The following is a 16534-nucleotide window of genomic DNA, read 5'->3' as shown; positions in this document are numbered from 1 at the left end:
CAAGTGTGCCGCCTGCAGCCTGCCGGCCAGAGACTCACTCAGAAGCCCCAGTGCCAGATCGGGCCTGTACCACACACCTAGCAAAAACATGTTGAAGGAATGAGTGAGTGAGTGAGTGAGTGAGTCAGTCAGTCAGTCAGTCAGTCAGTGAACACCTCACAGTGACATCCTGTACCTGGACTTGCAGGTGCAGGTGCCAGACAGTGCGGAGGCTGGAGACGGCTGCTGTCCCCAGGACTGTGGGTGTCACTGTGCAGAAAGGACACGCATATAAAAAGTGCGTAGCTCTTAACTACACCCGATGAGTGAGGAAACAGGCTCAGGACCCCAAGGAATCTCACCCCAGAGCAAACTGCTGGAAAGTAGGGGAGGCAGGAAGCTGCCAGGAGCTCTCCAGACTCCAAATCCAGTGTTCTTTTTCCCTGAGGCTGACGGCAAGGGCACAACCCACCCCACAGTGCCCCTCAAAGAGCCAGGGCCCCCAGATGCCTGCAATCTACGGCATCCCAGTGGCCCACCCCGACCAGAAGAGGCTCCGGACGGTTGGCCTGCCTGCTGCCAAACAAATGGGGTCTCCAGCAGCCACCTCGAGGTGCACCATTAAGCTACAGAGGCTGCAGCTCAGGCTGAATGTCACTTTATTAAGCTTTTCTGCTGGCATTAAAGGTTAGCCACATCCAATCTCACTCATGCCACCTGCACCCCACTCAGCACGCGTGCTGAATCATTAAAGGGAGAACAAGGTTTCTGAGAAGAACCGCTGTGGCCTTCTCCAGGAAAACAGCTTCTCAGAAGCCGGGGCTGGGGGCAAAGCCTCTGACAGAGAGGCCAATGGGACCCAAGGGTCCAGGTCCCCACCTCTCCTTGCCCAGTGGCCTTTTCTGAGCAGCCTGGGGCTGGCCGTGGGTGTGGAAGGCCACCAGCTCTGTGTCTCCCAGGCTGGCATCTGCTCTGCTGAAAACATAGCTGTTTGTCTAGGGATTGTGTTTTCCTTGGAAAGTTTTTTGACGGGTTTGCTTTGGGGTTTTGGAAAGAGAAAGACTGGGTTTTTGTTTGGATTCAGGGGGTACACATGCAGGTTTGTTACGTGAGTATATTGCATGATGCTGAGGTTTGGCCTTCTAATGATTCCACCCCCCTAGGTGGCGAACATAGAACCTGATAGGTAGTTTTTCAGCCCTTGCCCCCTTCCCTCCCCTGTCTAGAAACCCCCAGTGTCTGTACTTCCCATTTCTGTGTCTGTGCATACCCAGTGTTTAGCTCTCCCTTACGGTTGGAAACATGTGATGTTTGGTTTTCTGTTTCTGCATTAATTAGCTTAGGATAATGGATTCCAGCTGCATTCACGTTGCTGCAAAGGCCACAATTTCATTTTTATGGCAGTGTAGTATTCCATGGTGTATATGTACCCCATTTTCTTTATCCAATACACCCTGATGGGCACCTGGATTGATTCCATGTCTTTGCTATTATGAATAGTGCTTCAATAAACATTTCAGTGCAGGTGTCTTTTTGGTAGGACCATTTATTTTCTTTTGGGTATATACCCAGTGATGAGATTGCTGGGTCGAATGATAATTCTGTTTTTTGTTCTTTGAGAAATCTCCAAACTGCTTTCCACAGGGGCTGATCTCATTTGCATTCCCACTAACAATGGATAAGCATTCTCTTTTCTCCAAAGCCTCACCAACATCTGTTATTTTTTTTACTTTTTAATAATTGCCATTCTGACTGGCGTGAGATGCTGTCTCATTGTGGTTTTGATTTGCACGTCTCTAATGATTAGTGATGTTGAGAATTTTCTCATGTGTTTGTTGGCAAACTTTATGTCTCCTTTTGAGAAGTGTCTGTTCATGTCCTTTGCCCACTTTTCAATGGGATTATTTGGTGTTTTTGCTTGCTGATTTGTTTAAGTTCCTTATAGATTCTGGAAATCAGACCTTTGTCAGATGCACAGTTTGCAAATACTTTCTCCCCTTCTGTAGGCTGTCTGTTTACTCTGTTGATATTTTAATAGTTTCTTTTGCTGTGCGGAGGTCCCATTTGTCTATTTTTTATTTTGTTGCATTTGCTTTTGGGTTCTTCATCACGAATTCTGAAAGACATTCTTTTAAAAACAAACTCTCAGGCATGCCAGTGGCAACTGTGCCCCTGAAGGGGTGGTGGCCCACGCACAGCTTCCGTCCCCCGTCAGTCCACGCACAGCTTCCGTCCCCCGTCAGTCCACGCACAGCTTGCTTCCGTCCCCCGTCAGTCCACGCACAGCTTCCGTCCCCCGTCAGTCCACGCACAGCTTCCGTCCCCCGTCAGTCCACGCACAGCTTCCGTCCCCCGTCAGTCCACGCACAGCTTCCGTCCCCCGTCAGTCCACGCACAGCTTCCGTCCCCCGTCAGTCCACGCACAGCTTCCGTCCCCCGTCAGTCCACGCACAGCTTCCGTCCCCCGTCAGTCCACGCACAGCTTCCGTCCCCCGTCAGTCCACGCACAGCTTCCGTCCCCCGTCAGTCCACGCACAGCTTCCGTCCCCCGTCAGTCCACGCACAGCTTCCGTCCCCCGTCAGTCCACGCACAGCTTCCGTCCCCCGTCAGTCCACGCACAGCTTCCGTCCCCCGTCAGTCCACGCACAGCTTCCGTCCCCCGTCAGTCCACGCACAGCTTCCGTCCCCCGTCAGTCCACGCACAGCTTCCGTCCCCCGTCAGTCCACGCACAGCTTCCGTCCCCCGTCAGTCCGGTACTCCAGCAGCGGTGAAAATCTCCTCAGTTCTTGTCTGTTCCATCAGGCCAGCCCACCATCTGAGCCCCAAACTCGAGTGCTCACCCTGCAGCCCGGGTTGGGATGTCTGTGCTCCAGGCTGGAGACCATAGTGAACCTCCGCACAGATGTGCCTCCACCACCAGCTGTGTGCCAGCTGCTCTGTAGCCCCTGGGATTCACAGGTAAGCCAGGTGTAAGGTTTGGTAAAAATGAATTCCAGCACCCTCGCTTGTGCCTGTGGGGTACCCTGTGGCTTCCCCACGATTTCTGCAAGCCCTGGGGCCTCTGCCATCCTACTTCCATCTGCTCCCGGTTTGGCATCCGCTGAGCTCTCTTGACTCACTGTCTCTCACTCAGCTGTCTCTTCTCTTGTCTCTGCGATGAAGCTTCTAGCATTCTCAACCCCGACTCCCAACACCTCCCCACATACTCTGCCTGCATCAGACCTGACAAAGGTTTCTTCAGGGGGATTTTATAGTCAGAATGGCAGAGTAGAGGAAGGCAGGTGGGAATATTGGCAGCCCTTTGGCCATCCAGCCACTTCTCAAAGGCTGTGCTTTCTGGAAGGTTCTCCAATTAGAAGCACCCACCAATCGGAAAAATTAAATCAAGGAAGTTCCTGGAACAAAGAAGGACTCAGTGCTTTAGTTCTGGATGCCCGAGTAGCAGGCATTGTGGAAGGATCTTCACACCAGCTCCTGAGCCTGCATTCCTGTGTCAGCAAAACACCATCATAGTGTCAGCATCAAATCCTGTAACCGGCTGTGAGAGGCTCTGGGCCGGGCTCTGTACACACAGGACCCCTGAGACGTCACTCCACCTTTGGATGTGAAATGTCCAGGGTTCAGCCCTCTGCGAACTGGAGGGGGACCCCAGGCACCCACCCCGCCTTCTCTAATGAGTCCATGGCCCCCTATCTCCTGCACCTTAAGGGACCTGGAACCTTAACGGTCCCCACGCACCCTCCCCTATCTCTGTGAACCTGACACTGAAGGCCTCTGCCAGAGCTGCTTCCTCTCACAGGCCAGAGCAATTTACCTGAATCATTTATGGTGGCATAAAGGTGGGAGAACGTTTGGAATCCTGAGTGGCCCCTTGGGAACCACTGCCACTCTGCAGCATTCCCAGGGAGCCCCCAGCCCTTACCCAGGCTCAGGGGGCGGGGGGAACCATCTCCCTGCAGCCAAATCCCACTTCCCATGGCTCTCCAATGGATTTTATTCTAAAGCACATTTACTGCTGGAAACTAATTCAACGTGCCTCAGAATGGTTGAAATCATCACATAGGCAGCTGACCTTTAAAGACGGGGCCAGAGGTGGCAAGACACAGTTGCATCGGCTCAGGGTAAGGAGCTGCTGCAGGGGACAGGTCTGTGCCCGCTGCAGGGGCTTTGAGTAGAAACGTCAGGAGGCAGAGCCTCCAACTCACAGCACAGGCAAAGCCGGAGTGGGGCACACAGGGATCCCACCTGGCCCCCGCCACCCACCTGCAACATGGGAGACCAGCAATAGAGGTGTCAGTGAACTGAGATGCAGGATAGGACGCACACATTGATAAATCAGACTTGGCCCTATACCTGCCAGCCCGGCAGAAGCTGCTGACCAGGCTCTGGGCATCCTGAGCTCCCTTTACTCTGAGCTGCCCTTCCCTGCCTTCACTGGCCCAATCCCCTCCACCATTTGTAAATCTGCTTTTCACCCAGCAGTGAAACTCCACCCCAGCACCTTTCCATCCCATATGGGAATTTCCTTCCCAGCACTTTGCACACCTGAAACTTGAGCAGAACGCTGATTTCTTCCGGGTAGGGCTAAACTGAAGAGACTGCATCTTACTCACTGTTCGGTGTTTCCAGCACATAGTAGGCACACAGCAAAATGATAAAAATGAAGAGCAAATGTCTATCACACATACGTTCAACCTCCCTACTAATCAAAGAAATGGAAATTAAAATGAGATTCCCTTTCACCTTCAAACTGATTTTTTTTTAAATTCATAAATGAAAAGATACAATTCCAGGCAGGTAAGGTTAGAGGAAGACAGACATTCCCAAACACTGAGGACAGGGGATATAAATGGGCATAGGCATCTAGAAAACAACCTGTCACTTTATGTCTATCAGCTAGACTAGGCCAAGTTATGCTATAGAAACAACAATGGAAAATCTACCAGGGCACAGCAAAGCTCTGACCCTTCCTCACACCACATGTCGGGAGCAGTGGGTGTTAGGCTGCAGGGAGTGCTCTGGGCGTCATAGTGTTCCTCACTCTTGGACCCAAGCTGATGAAGCAGAAAACATCTAGAATGTTGTTGCAGAATATGGAGGAGGAAAAGAAATGTGCCATAACAAGAATTGGCTCTTAAACTTTTGCCCAGTGATGGCACACATCACTTCTGCTCATATTTCATTGGCCAAAACAGTCACGTGGTCATGTGCTTTGACTTCAAGCACAACTATGTGATGAAGGAAGGAAGGAAGGAAGGAAAGAGGGAAGGAAGGAAGGAAAGAAGGAAGGAAGGAAGAAAAAGAAAGAAAAGAGAGAAAGAAAGAGAAAGAGAGAGAGAGAGATGGGTGGGTGGATGGATGGGATGGATGGATGGATGATGGATGGACAGATGATAGATAGATAGATACATACATACATACATACATACATACATAGATACATACATAGATAGATAGATGAATAGGTGGATAGATGAATGGATAGATAGATAGACAAAGGCATAGCTAGGTGCATAGATAGATGGACAGGTGGATGGATCAATGGATAGGTAAATAAACAGATGATAGGTAGATGCATAGAGAGATAAATAGATAGGTAGATGAATGGATGGATAGGCAGATGGATGGATGAATTAGATAGACAGAGTAGGGGGGAAAGAATGGATAAACAAATGTATGCTCCATGAGAGCATAAATTTTTTTTTTTTTTTTGAGACAGAGTCTCGCACTGTGGCCCGGGCTGGGATGCTGAGGTGCAATGGCACAATTTCAGCTCACTGCAACCTCCTCAGCTGGGATTACAGGCTCACACTAACACACCCGGCTATTTCTATGTATTTTTAATAGAGACAGGGTTTCGCTATGTTAGTCAGATGGGTCTCAAACTCCTGACCTCATGATCCGCCTGCCTTGGCCTCCGAAAGTGCTGGGATTACAGGCGTGAGCCACTGCACCCGGCCAACTTTTGTTGTTTTTAATGGCAATGATTTTTATCTGTTTTGAACAGCACTTCACACATACTACCTTTTTGTTAGCTGGATGGAGGGTGGATAGATGGATGGATGGATGGATGGGTGATGGGTGGATGATGAATGGATGATGGATGGATGGTGGATAGAATGATGGGTGGATGATAGTTGGAAGGATAATGGATGGTTGGATGATGGATGAATGATGGATGGATGGTGGATGGATAATAGATAGATGGATGAGGGATGAATGATGGATGAATGGATGATAGAGGGATGAATGATGAATGGATGGTGGATGGATAATGAATGGATAATGGATAATGGATGACGGATGAAGGATGGATGGATGGATGAATGGTTGACAGATGGATGATGGATGGATGAATGATGGATGGATGAATGGATGATGGGTAGATAATGGATGAATGGATGGTGGATGATGAACAGATGGACAGATGGATGGATGATGAATGGATGATAGTTGGATGGATGGATGATGAATGGATGATGGGTGGATGGATGAATGAATTAAATAGATAGAGTCGGGGAAAAGAATGGATAAATAAACATGTGCTCGATGAGGGGATAGACTTTTGTTGTTTTTAATGGCAATGATTTTTATCTGTTTTGAACAGCACTTCACACATAGTACCTCTTTGTTAGCTGGATGGAGGATGGATGGATGGATGGATGGATGGATGGATGGATGGATGGATGATGGGTGGCTGATTGTTGGATGATATATGAATGGATGGTGGATGGGTGATGGATAGATGGATGGATAATGGATAATGGTTACATGGGTGATGGATGGATAATGGATGAATGGATGATGGATGAATGGATAATGGATGATGAATGGATGGACAGATAGATGAATGAGATTGGATGATAGTTGGATGGATGGATGATGGGTGGATTGATGAATGAATTAGATAGATAGAGTCAGGGGGAAGAATGGATAAACATATGCTCCATGAAGGCATACACTTTTGTTGTTTTTAATGGCAATGATTTTTATCTGTTTTGAACAGCACTTCACGCATAGCACCTTTTTGTTAGCTGGATGGATGATGGATGATGGATGGATGGATGGATGGATGGGTGGCTGATAGATGGATGATGGATGGATCATGAGTGGATGATGAATGGATGATGGATAGACAGATGGATAATGGATGAATGGATGAGAAGTGAAAGAGCACTAGCAAGAGCAAGAGTGAAGGCGGAACTAAGAGCAAGCCCATACATGGAAAAAATCAACCTACATGGCCCATAAGGAAAGGATCTAATCTCTCCATGGCTGAATGGTGTTGGAAGAGAAGTCTTATTTTTAATATAAATTCAGTTGTGTCCCAAAAATATACATTTGGGGCATTTGGGGTGTTATGATCTTTGTTTTGTTACTGTAATTTCAGAGAAATGCTCAAAGACTCTGAGGAGTTTTCTCTCTTCTCTCTCTGTCTCTTTCTCCCTCTAGCTCTCTCTCCCTCCCTTCCTCCCTCCCCCACCCTTCTCCACAGCCTTCCTTCCTCCCCTCCCGCTTCACAAGAGCACATTGAACACCACCTCTGTCATGTCCCAAGCCAGGCACCAAGGTCACAAGCATATTCCACTCCTCCCACCCTTCAAGTGCTCACAGGTTACTGGAAGAGAAACAAGTAAACAGGTCTTCAGGACACAAGAGACACAGCACAATGACAGAGGTAAATCCAGGGAATGGGGAACCAAGATAACTGGCATCTGATGATTCAGGAGGATCAGGGAAAGTAACCCAGAAAATGTGGCACCTGAACTATCTCCTGAAAGATGAGGAAGAGTTGGTCAGGTCAACGCTGGGTAGCAGCTTACAGGACAGGAACAGTGCAGACACAAATGAGACTTAGAAAGTGTATTCATCAGCTCAGACCAACTGCCATAACAAACAATCCCAACACCTTAGTGACTTCATAAAATCCAAGTTACATCTCACCACCAGGCAGCCATCCAAAACTTGTGTTCCTGGACAGATGGTGCTCCTGGCTGGCTCCCTCCCAAGCAGACCAAGGTCCTTCCATCCTCTAGGTCCTTGGAGTCACTCTCCCTCCATCCAGAGTCACACTGTGAGGGCGTCATGGGCCAGAACCAGAAGGGGTGCACTTTGCCTGTTCCTCCCACTATCCGTGGCCAGAAAGTAGTCGCCTGGCTGCCCCTAACTGCAAGGAGGTCCAGGAAATGTCATCTGGCTGAGTACCAGGAGGATAAAGGAAATGTCTATCCAGTTTGGAAATAATCGTACTGACTCCCTCCCCATCACCCCCACCCAGGCCTGTGCATTCTGGGCGATTCCCGTGGCCATCCGCACAGATCTGCAGCCACCGGTGCCCACTGCACTGTCCTCACAGGGGTACCGTGGCTCCCTCCTGAGAGCCAAGGCACAGATTCTGGAAAGGACTTTACTCCCTGCTCCTGGCTTCTAAGCAACAATAATGCAAATGAACAATCCAGAAGACTTCATTCTGGGTGTTTTCATATCAACTCGCTAGCCCACATCACAGAAGTAAAAGACATGAGGCAGAGTGAAAGGGACAGAAGATGAAACAGGAAGATGAGATGTTCTGAGGTTCCATCCTCAGCTTTCCTGGAAGTTCATCCATTTGTCCGTTCAACACACAGACAGTGTGCGCGTCCTCTGTGCCCAGCTCTGCCAGCAGCTGGGGATGTTTCGTGAAGATGGGAGGATTCAGTCCTGTTGGGGAAACAGCAGTGAAAACCCAGTGTGATGGGCAACAGTGGTGGAGCTGAGGGTGGGGAGTCCAGGGAGGCTGCTGCCTCGAGTGGGATGGGGTCTGGGATGGGAAAGGCCAGGGCCATTCGCCAGCTAATAGGAGAGGGAGAGCATCCCTGCCAGAGCCTACAGCCTGAGCCAGACCCCAGGGCAGACAGAAGCCAGGCCTGAGAGTGGCCTCCATGCAGCAAAGCAGGGGGATAAGGACGGAGAGGAGGGAGAGAGATGGCTTGGGACCAGGAGCCCCTGAGGACTAGGAGGCCCCATAGGTAGGAGCAGCTTTGAGGGGCAGGAGGCTGAGCTTCCAGTGTCTCTGAAGGAGGGGGAGAAGCATCATGAGTCTTGCACAGTGGAATGACTAGCGTTTCTTGCCCTACCAGTTAAATAGGAGGGCAAGAGAATAATTCTGTCCAAGCATAGGAATGGATGTGGTATCCTGGTGAGGAAAAGACTTGAGACAAAAAACCAAAATGATTACAGAAGCCAAGCTAAAGCAGTTAAGTCTCCCTAAATCTTTGTGTCCAGAGACAAAAGGTGTGTGGCCAAAGAATGGAAATTTAACTAGACAGAAAGCAGTTACCCTTCAAAGGCACACCAGTGACCACAAGACTTCCTTGAGGCTCAGAGGAGATGGTTTTAAAACAAACCACAGAATACTTGATGTTCCGCCCATGAGAAAGGGAATACCAATGGGAACCCAAAAAGATTCCAGAGATGCTAAGATTTCTGGATGGGGGGAAGGGAAGTCCGTGATACAGACATTTGGGTAAATCCCTAATTTTCCAGGGTCAACATCTTGGAAGACAATTTCCACAGGCTTCTCAACCAGGTTTCTCATCTGGACTGCTGACACAAAAATGATGTAAGTGACTATTTTCTCAATTGTCCCAAATAGCTAAAACCATTCTGGATGCAAAGGAGAGAAGTTGATTCATCGCAACAACAGATGCTGTCGGCCCTTCGGGCTGAATTCCCGGGACCCACATCTCATCCTGCTTGTCAAACCTCTTGATTCAGTGAATCCCTGGTTCATTCAGAAAACAAAACTCATCACTTTCAAAGCCAAAGAATCATCATGAGGAAGCTTCATGTACATTTCCAAAATGTAAAAGAAAATATTCCAAGAGCACTGGTCTTCGAAACAGACCGCGGAGGGTTAAAAGCCAAGGCCTCCTCCCACAAATAAAAGAAACCCAAAATGTTCTACCTGTTTTATCTAAACAACGACGCAATAAACAGCTTGAAAACTTATCAGGTATTGAGAAATACGTGGTTTATCAAGGAAACCCAAGATAAGAGGAAGGCAGAGAAACAACCGCGGTCAACAAGCGGGGGCTGTGGCGCCCTGGGGGCTCCGCAGTGGGTTCCTCGGGCTGAGCACTGAACATCAGCACTGCCTGGGGGAAGCTCGTTGAATACAGCATCTTAGGCCCCACCGAAGAGAGGTTGGAGATGCAGCCAAGGATGGCATAATTGTAACCAGTTCCCCAGCTGATCCTTATAAAGAGGCAGATTTGGGAACCGCCACTGCCACCCAGCACAAATTCAGTCCTGACTCCCTTCCTGGGGCTTCAGAAGGCAGGAGCTCTTCCCAAGGACGCTGCCCAGCTCCACCTGGAGCCAGGTGAGGGTCCAGAGGCACAGCGCCCAGCCCTTGTCTCACAAATGTACTACATACACATGTGCACACACAATTAATGTACATATGCATACATGTGTATTCATGTGTATGCACACATGTGCACACATACACGTATGTACACACGTGTGCGCACATGCATGTTCAAATGTACTTCCACACGCATGTGCATGTCAGCACACATGTACACATACAAATGCACAAGCACACATGCCAGCACACACCATGCATGCCCAGGCACAATCCTCCATTCCTGAGGTGAGAAGGAAGTTGAAGTTCTGGCAAAACCATCCACCTCCTCACCGGCTTCCTGCCAGGCCAGGGGAAGGGCTCTCTGGTTCTGCGCTCCTTTGGTGATGAGCAACCAGCCCCTTCCCCAGATGAGCCCATGCCTCACATAAGCCTGGGAGCTCAGGTGGGCTTGCACAGGTGCCCAGGATCAACTTCAACTGCTGCTCTGAGCTGTGCAGGGCCTGATGAGGTCATAGGAGGATTGACTGGGGACTGGGGGAAGTGGGCAGCAGGGGCAGTGGGGTCAATGCCCCTCAGAATATCTCTGGCTCTGTCCACAGCAGTGCAGGCCCCACTGATGTGCCCACCTCTTGCCTGGGCAGGGGGGTGCTTCCGGCTCATGGACACCTTGGAGAACCTCAAGAGTCACCCCGTCTCTGTCCCTTTGGTTTCCTGGATGAGGCAGACAGCACGCCCCTGCACATACCTGTCTGCCCTGAGCCCACTCCTCACCTTCCCACCTGGCCCTGATGGAGGAACAAGCTGAGCTGGAAGCTGCACCTCAGGCTTTGGAGTCCCTCAAGAGACCTCACCCCTGCTGCAGGTCCCTAGTCCAGGGAAGAGGGATGAGCCCATGGGGCCAGCCCAGGCCCCCGCCCCACCCCACCACCCACTTCCTGATGTGCCCGGTGCTGTTTGGGCCCCAGGGAGGAGGAGGAGCTCCTTGAAAACAGTGGTTACGGCTCCCGTCACCCGCGACGTGGGACTTTGGACAAGTTATGTATGCCTGGAGCCTCACCTGTCTGCTGGGCGCCTCACACCTGCCCACGGGGCCTCCATGAGGATAATGTGAGGAGCTCCATGCGCTGCCTGGCACAGGGGGAGCCTCATAATGGGTGAGGTCATTGTAAGAATTAAAGAATGGAAACACACACACAACTCTCCCTCTCAAATAAGCACAGCAAAAAAACACAGAAGCAGTCCAAGCTTCTAATAAACTCTCCCACCCTAAATCCTTAAAAACTCTTAGTCCATAAAAGAGTGCGCTCTGACCTAACTCAGCCAGCCGCCCCTCTCAGGTTTGTTTAAAATAAACCTGTCCCTGTTGACTGTACAGCCACCCTTCGTGTTTCTCACCTCTTTCTTTAATTATTACAGTCATAGTCTCTTGCCGGGCAAGACAGGCACGTGTCTTCAGGAAACAACATGTGTGCTGGGTAGTGTGACTTCCCCGAGTGCAGGAGCAGTGACCCAGTCCCCTTCTCCCCACAGCGCCACCTCAGTCCCTCAGTCACATCTAGGTGGCTTATCTTCAGCAAGGTGTAAACTGGCCACAACCACCAGCCGCTGAGGACCTCTCTCCCCTCTTGAGAGATGTCAGGGTCCCTTTCCCAGCGCCCCTGGCTGTGCAGCCCTGACGTCCCCACTCACAGCAGGATGCCCACCACGGCCCCATCAGCCAGGCTCCTGGCCTTCACCAACCACCCAGCCGGGCTGGCTCTGTGACGTCAGCAGCGAAGAAGACACAGTCCCTGAACGTGGAATCACAACTGAGAGGGAGGGACCGCTGGCCACGTGGGCTGCCTGTGGCCCCTCAGAGCCCTCAGCACCCACGGCATTTCCAAGCAAGTCTGGCTATAGCAGTTGGAAGCTATGCTCTGCCTAGCCCATCGCATGACCCCTGGAGGGGCTGCCCCCTCCTCGGCCAACTCAAGGCAGGCTGGCACCTCCCTCCAAGGCTCCTGCCCTCCAAATCCAAGGACGCTGCTTCCTGGGAAGGACAGGACCTGCTCATCCCCTCCCCATGGAGGGGGCTTGAGGAGCCAGGTGTCTAGAAGGGGCTGAGGCTTCTCAAAGCTGGCACTGACTCCTCCAGATGAGCTCCCCTCTCTTGCTGCCTCCCCTCAGTGCAGGGGTGGTGAGGAGATCACAGGCTCACAGAGAGCCCAGCCGACAACCCCTTCGTCAGCCCCTGCACACTGCGGATCACATCACGGGCGCAGAACATGAAGCTCTGTTCAGGGGGGCATTCCTCGCCTAGCAGCAAAGGCAAGCCCGTCCCCCAGGTGTGGATGCAGGGTCCTGGGGCAGCCTCCCCGTCTCCCTGCCCATGTGGTCCTAGGCACTGTACATCCATTTTTGCTACCTACCCTAGCCCTGGGGAAAGGAGACCTGGACCCAGCCAACGACCACCGTCCCCAAGCCCTGGGGTGGGCCAGGCCTGGGCGCTGGACCCCAGCAAGGCTGGTCCCACCCTTCCATGAGATCTGCTGTGTCCACACTACCAGCAAGAAGCTCTGCCCCTTTACAGAAGACATCCAGCTCCAGCCCAGCAACAGGGCTCCAAACGCTTTTCTGGAGAAAGTCGGGCCTGCCACGCTCACAGAGCCCAGATCCAGCTCTGCGTGAAGCTGGCTGGGCCTCGACCCTGGGTAACTGGGCCCCAGCGCAGAGTCTCCATGTGCACCTGGGGGGATGTTCTTTTTTTCTTTCTTTTTCTTTCTTTATTCTTCCCTCCCTCCCTCCCTTCCTCCCTCCCTCCCTTCCTCCCTCCCTTCCTTCCTTCCTCCCTCCCTCCCTTCCTTCCTTCCTCCCTCCCTTCCTTCCTTTCTCTCTTTCTTTCTTCCATGTATTTATTTAATTTTACTCACGCTACTTTGACCCTTTCAACTGAAAAAAGTCCCAGCCAATCCCCACATCCAAGAGCTGGCCCTCCTTCCAGGAGCTCCCAGTGCTGACACGGGGTAGGCCTGATGCTGACTGCATCTGGAATTCAGAGAAGCCAGAGGTCAGAGTGAGCCCCCAGCTCTGCTTCCAGCTCAGCCCCTCCCTGGACCTCAATTAACCCCAGGCCTGAGCTGAGTTTAGAATCCTGTAGCCTGTCTGAGATTCAGCTTTGATGACCAACTCAAGCCCCCAACACACACACACACACTCACAGATGCAGAGTCACCGGCACAGAGACACACACGTACACACAAAGAGACACACAGACACACACAGGAAAAGACACACACACTGAGAAAGCGACACAGATACCACAAACACACAGACACACACAGAAATACACACAGACACACACAAGCACAGACACACACACAGATACACAGAAAAAGACATACAGACACACAGACACACAGGAACACAGAGAGACACATACACGGATACACACAGAGACAACACACAGGCACACACACATCTGTGACGCTCTGAAGACTCAGGCAGGGCTGTCCGTCACCCAGCACAGCCTCATCCTGCCAACCAGGCTGGACAGGGCCCCTGAGGCCACTGCGGGGGCAGAGCAAGTTTGCACGGGGAAACCCACATTCGTTCCCTCATAACGCTGGCTGCAGCATCCCAGGCAAAGGCTTCCCAGGCTGAAGGGGGCTCCGTGCAGGAGGAGGGGCCCCCACACGCCACCCCATGCCCCACTTTCCTCCCTCTCTCTTCCCACCTGCTACCTCCGGCTCCGCGGCAGGGAGTTCTGGTAACAGCTAGACACACGGGCAGAAACCCACAAAAAGACTCACACACGTGTGTGTGTATTCCAAGGAAGAAGTGAAATCCCTGCTCCCGTTGCCATGGCAACCCCACCCGGAGCTACAGCAAGAGCTTTAATTGGCAGTACTTATTTGGCTGAAACCCCAAGAATAATCAACAGGAGATTAGAAACATTAAAAACCAGCAGGAGCATCCTGGAGAAGATGATGACAGACAGGATGATCCCCCTGAAAACTCTATTGATGACAGTAATGACAATTGTACGGTTTATTGCATGACCGCGTCACGCCAGCCTGTGCTAAGTTCTTTGCATGCGTTATTTCGTTGGATCCTTCCAACAGCCCTTTGATCATTTCTCCCATTTTGCAGATGGAAAGTTCTCTGAGGCTCAGAGAGGTAAAGGAAGTGGCCCAAGGCCACACAGGATTTAAAGACTGCTTGGAATGACTCCGAACGCCACCTTGGTCATGACGGTCATGAGCACTGAGCTTTGCCTGGGGTCCCCCAGAAGGCACCAGCGTCAGCAACCGGGACCCCTGTAGCTCTTCCAAGGCAGCTGACACCCCCTATGCCCCCAGTGGCTAAAGACCACAGCTCAGCCAGCCAGAGGGCCTGGCCAGGGTTGACCTCCAAGACACCAGCCAATGCCTGCGTCCAGGTTGCTGCCAGCTTTACCCCTCAGACCGCCCGTCCCTGCCGCTCCTCTGGCCACAGCGTCCACCCTGCAACCCGCCATGGGCCTGCTGACCCCTGGTGGCAGCCATGGGGCATGGCACCAAGACGTGGACTTAACTCCCAGACCCTAAGGAGGAGGGCACTGGCCCAGGAGCTCCCCATGCTTGGGAGAGCCCCTGCGAAGGGTTCTGGGGGGGCCAGAGCCAGGCAGGCAGGGCAGCGTGGCCAGCACCCAGCACCTTTTGCAGGCGCTCAGAAGGGAAGAGGGGGCTCCGGGAAAGGCTGCCCTGTAGTTGCTCCCTTTTCTGCTCAGGCAGCAGCTGACAGGGGAGGCCAGTTAGCACCAGGGATCCTCTGGCCATGACAGTCCTGCCACCAACGACAAGCAAGTGAATGAGGACTGTCCTGGCCAGAGCCCAGCCAATCGGCACTGCAGAAAGGGACGCTGACCTGGACTGGGTCCCTGGCCAGGTCCTAGACCTGGAAGGGCTCTGCCATCCCATTCACAGCCCCCAGGCCACTGATGGCAGCACCTGGACCCTGGACCCTGGACCCTGAGCCCTGGTCTCAATCATGACGTCTGTGCTGGTGCTGTCTGAGCGTGGCTCCCCGGGGAGCCAACATCGCACCAAGTGCCAGGACCTCCGGCTTTGTCTGTTGCATGATTTCTGGGAGCAAACAGCCTGCAGCCGCTGATCAGCAGCCATCGGACAGGCACGGAGCAGAGCCCACCATGACGGCAGCAGCAAGTGGGCTTCCCAGGCTTCCCAGGCTTCCCAAACGTGTATCCACTAAACAATTTAAATTGCTTTTTTTTTAAGCAACTGGCATTTACTCTGTTGGCATCTTATTAAACTTCCCCCTCTTGAGCTCCTCAAATATGCAAGTCACTGTCATTCCAAATAAGGGGACTAACAGTTGAAACGGCGAGGCAGCGGTGTGCACTGTGACCTGCCTTCCCGGGAAAGTCAGAGCACAGAGGTGGGATGAGGGCCACACCTGCCAAGCTGCCGGTCAGGAGCACACCAGGTGCAGCAGCCGGCTTGCTCCTCTGCCTCCCTGAGCGGCAGCCCAGACCTGAGCCAGCAGAGGAGCTCGGGGTGGATCTGTGCAGGGCTCAGCAGGACCACGCTGCCCACCTGGTGCTGGGGCTGAGTAGTTCCAGTGTGGGGCCGAGGCCCCTGCTGGAGGAAGCCATGGGCCATGATCTTCCACAGGGTTCTAAGACCACGTGGGGTAACATCAGCAGGGAACTCTGAGGAGACCAGAGACATCTGAGGAGGCCGCTCCCTTACCCAGATGTGAGGAGCCAGGGCCACCTCTGCCATGGGCCTGCCTTTAGGAAGCAGCACTCAGTGACCCAGGGAATTGGATGGGGACCAAGGGCTCCCTCTGCCCCTTCTCACATCCCTAACAGAGAAGTCAGGTAACCTGACACAGCCTGTCCCCTCTCACTGGCCTGTGTGCAATCCAGGGGGCACAGAGAAAGAAGAACCAAAGGCTCTGGGGCTCAGAAAGCTTCAAGCCCCTATGCAGGCCTGGAAGTGCCAAGGCAGAGCCTCTTCTCAAAGCAAGTGCAGAGAAGGCTGTGCAATAAACTGACAGCAGGAAGGGAGGAAGGAGGGGGAGGAGGGAGGAGGGGAGAAAGGGAGGGAGGAGGGGAGAAAGGGAGGGAGGAAGAACGGTAGGAGGGAAAGAGGACGAAAGGGAGGGAGGGAGGAGGAAAGGGAGGGAGGAGGAGAGGAAGGGAGGAGCAGAGGGAGGGAGG

General features: G+C 52.3%; 1 long non-coding RNA gene across 4 annotated transcripts in view; it reads right to left on the bottom strand.

Annotated features, from left to right (window-relative positions):
• Positions 1-14255, bottom strand: part of LOC129394006 (uncharacterized) — a 184211-nt gene extending 169956 nt beyond the window's left edge. For 2 of the 4 annotated variants that reach the window (XR_008621182.2, XR_010111358.1), the window contains exons 1-2: positions 14045-14255; positions 13242-13356 (exon numbers count right to left, since the gene is read on the bottom strand). This is a non-coding gene — a long non-coding RNA (uncharacterized LOC129394006). The remainder of the gene's footprint in view (positions 1-13241; positions 13357-14044) is intronic. The other 2 variants (XR_010111359.1, XR_010111360.1) reach the window with 2 other exon arrangements.
• Positions 14256-16534: the final 2279 nt, after the last annotated feature.

Source organism: Pan paniscus, chromosome 1, assembly GCF_029289425.2.
Source record: "Pan paniscus chromosome 1, NHGRI_mPanPan1-v2.0_pri, whole genome shotgun sequence".
NCBI lineage: Eukaryota > Metazoa > Chordata > Mammalia > Primates > Hominidae > Pan > Pan paniscus.
This window is presented reverse-complemented; position numbering and strand designations above follow the sequence as displayed.